The sequence below is a fragment of the Microtus ochrogaster genome, chromosome 15 (assembly GCF_000317375.1).
Source record: "Microtus ochrogaster isolate Prairie Vole_2 chromosome 15, MicOch1.0, whole genome shotgun sequence".
Lineage (NCBI taxonomy): Eukaryota > Metazoa > Chordata > Mammalia > Rodentia > Cricetidae > Microtus > Microtus ochrogaster.
The window spans coordinates 43,878,066-43,885,178 of NC_022017.1; the positions used below are offsets into that span (position 1 = coordinate 43,878,066).

At 46.2% G+C, this 7,113-nt stretch overlaps 1 protein-coding gene across 1 annotated transcript in view; it reads right to left on the reverse strand.

Moving 5' to 3' along the window:
• Zhx2 (zinc fingers and homeoboxes 2) overlaps nt 1–7,113 on the reverse strand; it is a 137,663-nt gene that overhangs the window by 14,655 nt on the left and 115,895 nt on the right. The window lies entirely within an intron of this gene.

The following is a 7,113-nucleotide window of genomic DNA, read 5'->3' on the forward strand; positions in this document are numbered from 1 at the left end:
GGAAGAAGGGAAATGACAGCAAGCAAACAAGGTTGGGGGCTCCATGTTCAGAGTCACAAAGTTACAGAAAGAGAACAAAGACAGCGGGATCTTCAGAAGTGCCGAGCCGGGCGCAGAGGGCAAGCCAGGTGTTGCAAGTTGCTTTTTATTTACGGGACATCAGAAGCTAGACACCTAACTGGGGCCTGCAGACAGGTTTCCATGGCATTAGGAGGTGGATAAGACAGCCTAGCGGTGTGACACATGTCTGTAATCTACACACTCAGGAGACTGAGGCACTAAGATCATGAGTTTGAGTTCCAGGCTAGCTTGGGTTTTATAGTGAGATTATGTTTTGTTTTGTTTTGTTTAAAAAAAAACAAACCCAAAACAACAAAACAAAAACTCAAACAAAAAACAGGGAAAAAGGAATATGGGCATATCACTTCTTATCATAAAAGCACAAGAGTATACAAAATGTAGGGAAAGAAATAAAGGAGACTAATGTAAGCCACCAACCCAAACACCGTACTTTCCTTGTTTCTCTCAAACGGTACCCCATTTCCGTTCAAAGGGACAACATGATATTACATTATAGGGATGTGGCACTTCTTTTGTATCTTTGTGACAGGGTCTCTCCAATAGTCCAGGCTGGTCTTGTCCTCCCTGTGCAGCCTAGGTTGGCCTTGAAGTCTTGATTCTCTTGTCTCAGCCTTCTGAGTGTTGGGATTACAGGCATGTGACATCACGGTTGGCTCACTGTGAGCTGTAATAAACCACCTTTGGACACGGGCCGAGAAACGGTTCGCATGACTACATGTTTGCCTCAGATGGCCTTCCCTGTGGCCATGCCAGAGAAGGTTTGATTCCCAACTCAGCTTACACAAGGAACTGCCCCTGAAGGCCTGGGCAATTAGATAGGGGAGCTATTTCAATATGCTTCCATGACTTAGAATAAAGATTAATTTTGTTTATAGGTATGTATTTGGGTATGCCTGCAGAGGTCAGAAGCGGGCATCAGATCTCCTGGAGCTGGAGTTATGGGCAGTCACCTAAAGTGGATGCTGAACACCAAACCCTGATCCTGCAGAAGGCCAGTGCTCTTAACTGCTGAGCCATTTCTTCAGCCCCTAGGCTTTAAAATAGAAAACCTCCCTCTCCTCTGCTGCCCAGTGTGTGTGTGTGTGTGTGTAGGTGTGTAAGTGCCACTGAATGTGCATAGCACTCAGAGTCTATCTATCTATCTATCTATCTATCTATCTATCTATCTATCTATCTATCTATCTATCTATCTATCTATCTATCTGAGTGTGTATAGAGGTCAGGTGTCGGCTCCTCAATGTCTACTTTGCTTGAGACAGGGTGTTTTGTTGACCAATACCTGTGACAGACTAGCTGGTTATGAGTTTCTGTGGATTCTCCAGTTTCTGTCTTCCATCTCTCCACAGGAGTGCTGAGATCACAGACATGTACTACCATGTGTGGACATACATGGGTTCTGGGGACTTTGAACACAGCCGGTGCTTTGCCCACTCAGCCATCTCCCTCCCCCACTTCTGTGGGTTTGATTACTAGGAAAGCTGCGTTGTCTCCAAAGGCTTCCGGGCCATTTATAGCCTCTCTTTTGTGACTTGCCTGTTTATGTCACTTTCATAGTGTGGTGCTCTGGGGTTTTATTACTAATTTGTAAAAATGCTTTATTACACCTGCTGCAATTTTAAAAAGTCTACCTTTGAGCTGTTTTGAGATTACTTTTTGTATGTTTAACATGTAGAAATCTTCAATTTTAGATAGCAAATTTATAACTTTTTCCTCTTGTGGCTTCTTTCATATTTGGAAATTCCATTTTTTTTAGGTAAGGCATATTAATCCACGTTTTCTCTTTTTGCATGTAGCTCATTTACTCAAATCATATCATATCCTAGTAATAGATCTATGGTTCCTTTAGAGACTTTTGGCTTAATTTTCTTTGTTTTTGCTTTTTAGGATAGGGCTTTGCTATTTAGTCACGGTTGACCTGGTACTTGCTATGTAGCCTAGGCCTGTGTCAAACTTCCAGCTGCCTTCCTTCCCTAGGTCCCTAAGTGCTGGCATTATAGGCATTGTACCACCATGTCCTGCCAACTTAATGGTTTTTTGGTTGTTGTTGTTTTACATTTAAGTCTCTAGTACTGAGTTTATCCTGAGTTAAGTATAGTACTCTCGAGTTAGTACAGAGTTAAGTACAGTCATTTCTCCTCATGCGTTCCCTATTATCTCAGCATCGTGCGTTATGTAAACCGTCCTCACTAGGGCATAAGAAACCACCCACACCACACACTACACTCGACATTTACTACAGATAGCTCCCGGTTGCCCAGTCTGCGCATCTGGCTGGCTACTGGGGGGGCTTGCTGTTAATTTCCTTTTAGAGGTGTGGAGCTCAGGTTAATATCCAGCAGAGTGAGTGGCTCCTTCTTGTTCCTCTTTTTTTTTTTTCTCCCTAGAACATTTTCTTGGTTATTTTGATTATTTCATAAATCATAATCAATTGCAAAAATACAGCCCTATTAGAGTTTTGATTGGAAATGCATTAAACAAATATTAATTTGGGCCACAGGCACAATTTGCTTATTAGGAGGTAGGGCATGCCACCAGAACTCTAAGGAACTACTGGACTGGGTGACTGTCGGCATCGCAATGCCTTTCACTTTGTGTCGACTTTCAGTGTGATATTATGTTTAGAACAGAGAAGAGGGTATTTAGGGACAAGTGACATCTACGAGAAGTGAAGAGAGGAGATGACATATTGGCCTTTGGGTCCCACTTAGGACAGGGCTCAAGGGCAGAAGTAAAAAACTTATGTAAAAAATCAACTCTGTGAGATTCTGGGGGCTCAGGGGCCAAAGTGAGCAGGACTCAGAAGAGGGCCGGTGCCCCAGGAATCAGGAAAAAGCCAGCATCCCCCTAGTGATTCCCAGAGCCCAATCTCTCTGGCACTGGAACACAGGTGTTTTCAGGCTGGAGCATGGCACCAACAGTGGGTGCAGGTCCCTCAGGAGTGGCATCAAGGAGAGGCCATGGGAAAGGCAGAGCGGAGGGTGACTATGTTCCTCTGCTGCCCATACTTGCAATAGCCACTGAGAAGCTGATAATACTGACTCCTGACTCAGGCAGGAGAGGTAGCTGAAGAGGGGCAGACCCTGCACACCTCTGCCTTCGTTCTGGGTCTGTCTCACGTTGATTCAGACTCCCGCTTCACTCTGCCAGGCAGGATCATCATCACAACATGCCTGCCCATGCGAGCTGTCTCAGCTTTCTTTAAGATTAAGGCACAAAGAGTCATTGTCCTAAAGCTGCAGTCAGCGCGGATTCCAGGAATGGCAAATCCTGCAGGACAGACCATCCTGCGGTGAGAACAATGACTTATGGTTACATGCTGGATACATTGTCCTGAAGGAGTTGTGACCATAACCATGACTGAGAGATGGATTTGTTATTCCGTCATCTTTCAGACAATCACGGGTGTGATGACGCTTTGACCAAGGCTACTGAATCACACACCTTTTGCCCCAGTTCTCCCTCTTCTTAAACCTAAAGCTCATATCAAGAAGATGGACCTGTGGTCACTAGACTATTTCCATTTTGCTCTTCCCAACACGTTGATTACAATTTCTCTCTGCCTTTTGTCATCACTCGTCTCTTTAATTGGCCTATTGGGATGGGTGACCAAGGCTAACTCCTTGAGGCTGCTGGAGCTGAAGCTTTGCTAAGGTCCCATTGTACACGGACACTGGCTTTTTCCAGCCTCCATGTCCCTGTGAGTTCTGTTCTCTCAAACGTGTGCTCTGCACGTGAACGTGCAAGTCCACGAATGGTCTACCACTTCTCTCTTGGGCCCAGCACGTCTGGCCTTCTCCACACAGCCAAGGCACTGGCAGTCCCGTCAGCTCTAGTGTCCAAAGGCACCTTTTAGCTCTGGGCTAAGCTGCTATTCTCTCTAGCCTGGATTCCGACCACAGCTACCCACAAATCTTCTGGTGGAGCAACAGAGGGAGGTACGTGTTAAGATCAGAGCTGGCTCTGGGTGGTTTTTGCAGCTTCTCTGGTTTCACGTCACAGTGCACTCCAGTGTTTTGTAACCGCCTGCAAGCTTGGGCATGCCGTGACCCATGGCCTCTCTGCTCTGCTGACACACTCCAGCTGTTCCACCAGGAGCGTCACTTTCCTCACAGAGCCTCTGTCAGAACATTCCACCCCCAAAGAGGGCTTTCCTGACTGTCACTTCCTTGCAAGTGAACCCCCTCCCCATTGCTCCTTGTCTCTGCTCTGTTTTGCTGTCCTCAAAGCCCACTGCAATAACTAACACTATTATATCCCTCTACTTGGTGGCTGAGGGCACAGCTACCCATTTACTTGTTGATTGTGTATTGCTCTGGATCTGTGTTGTTCAGTATGGCAGCCATCAGCCATATATGGCTCTTTGGACTTAATTTCAGTGAGGGTGTTCAGGAACCACATGGGAGTGGTTATCATATTCACCTCCAAAGGGCATTTCTATTACTGGGACAGTCTTGTGGGCTGTGCTATAACCAACGGTCCCGGAAGGAGTGAAAATATTTTCTAAGAGCTACACCATAACCCCCCTGTGGCAGGAGAGTTGGGTGAGGAGAGAGAGGCATCAAGACTGACATGAAAGAAACAAATTGGCAGAAAACTACAGGCCTCTCCCCCTCAGGGCTACGTAGAAAGGATGGAGTGAATGCCAGCAAAGTACAGGACACAAAATGTGGGGACGGCACAACCCCACCAGTCTTCGGGCTGGAACTGAGTGCAACTTTGACCTTGTAACTTTCTCCAGCTCATTGGCCCTCTTTCTAGGCTCAGGTATGTTTTCTATTTCTATCCATCTATCTATCTATCTATCTATCTATCTATCTATCTATCTATCTATCTATCTATCTATCTATCTATCTATCATTTTCGATGCAGGGTTTCTCTGTAGCTTTGGAGCCTGTCCTGGAACTAGTTCTTGTAGATCAGGCTGGCCTTGAACTCACAAAGATCTGCCTGCCTCTGCCTCCAGAGTGCTAGGCTTAAAGGCATGTGTCACCACCACCCCACCTGGCTTGTTTTCTATTTCTTAATAAAATGTCTCTGTTTCTTATTTGTTCTGACACACAAGATCCTATTTCGGTTCATGCCTATAACATCTCACTGGCTAGAGACTATCGAGACAATGGACCCTAAGGAATTGGGACTTTCTTCTAGTACCACGGAAAGGAAGAGAAAGGCCAAGGCCTTGGTGTCAGTTAGAGGCAAGGCTTGTTTCCTTGGAAGAGCTGTCATTAAATGCTGACAACTTGCGGGAGAGACCCAAAGGCAAGAGTTAAATATGCCAATGGCGAGTGGCCCCATACCTTGACCAGGACCGATTAGCTGTGTGTACCCCTTGCCTTCTATTTAAACCTGAACTTCATGTCAGTGCTCTGGAGGTGGGCTTGGGCACAGTAGGGTGTTGTCATTGGATCTCTTTATTTGTTCTTCTTCCTGGTGTAGTTACATCCAATAAGTCTCCTTTCTCTGCTCTTCACAATTGTCTCTTAAATGAACCTGTTGAGGACAGGTGGCTGATCCTAGCTTCTTAGGACTGGCAGGGTTGGGCTTTGACTGTCATGGCTCTGGTGAGATTGGCAAAACGCCTTTTGTGGGGGCTGCAGCTTTATATAGGGTGGCAAGCTATGGTAAAATGCTCTCAGGACTGGCTTTGGGGGAGCCTAGGCAGTTTGGATGCTCACTTTACTAAACCTGGATGGAGGTGGGAGGTCCTTGGACTTCCCACAGGTCAGGGAACCCTGATTGCTCTTCGAGCTGATGAGGGAGGGGGACTTGATCAGGGGAGGGGAAGGGAAATGGGAGGCGGTGGCGGGGAGGAGGCAGAAATCCTTAATAAATAAATAATTTTTTTAATAAATAAATAAATTTAAAAAAATAAAAAAAAAACGCTCTCAGGAATGTTCGACAGTGTGTGCCTGGGTGTGCACAAGTCTGTGTACATGCCGTGTGTGGGTGCCGGGCTATGGAAGAACATGGGAAGGGGACGTCTCCAGCATTCCTCATGGGCAATGTAGACACAGCAGGATGGGGCTCAGTTCTTACCCACTGGCCAGGGGCTTGGAGCATCTGAGTTATCATTTTACCAATAAAGGGAGCAAAAGGAGACATCCCTTATGGAGAACAGAGACAACAGTCAGGAGTGGGTGCAGGGAAGAAAGGACTCTTTCTATGGGAACTATCAGAATGATTCTAATCTGCTAAGTGAGCCCGAGAGATCAGGGCAATTGTAATGAAATACGCACTACGTTTCTCTGTGTTCCAAAACTGTGGTTCAGAACCACATGCTCTGGCTTCCAAAACTCACTCAGCAAGCAAGCACAAGAGCCAGAGGAGATTAAAACAGAAGGCTGAAGAATGAAACTAGAGAGGGTTCCTGAGATATGGAGCCTCTGGGGAATTATCTCTCAGGTCACACTGAAGAAACACTGCCTTTGGAAGCATTATCCTGGCACAGTAAAGTGTGGGGGGCTGTAGATCCAAGTCTTTGGGGTACCTGTCTGGATGTGTGAGCCATGGTCAAGGTTGGGATTGTCACATGTGTCCTGGTACTCACTGGCTCAGAAGCTAAAGTGTTCAGAGCAGAGCCTGAGGTGTACTGGGCAAAAATAGAAAGGAATTGTGGGGCTGGAGGGATGGCTCAGAGGTTAAGAGTGCTTACTGCTGTCTCAGAGGACCCAGGTTCAGTTTTCAGCACCTTCATGGTGGCCCACAAACACCTGTTAACTCCAGTTCCAGGCCTCCAACATCCTTTTCTGCACCGTGGGCTCCAGGCATGCATGTGGCACACATAAAGGCTCGCTTGCATACACAGAAATAAAAATAAATCTTAAAAAAATAGAAATGAATAAACAGATAAAATCCACGTTGAGATAGTCTCATCTAGAATGGTGGCAGGTGAGTCGTGGGCTTTGAATTTCCCAAGGGCCTGAACTGGGCACAGAAATATCCCCCAGCATACTAGTGACACTTGGCTTTAAAAGAGCAGTGAACTGTCCTTGCCTGTGTGTGTGTGTGTGTGTGTGTGTGTGTGTGTGTGTG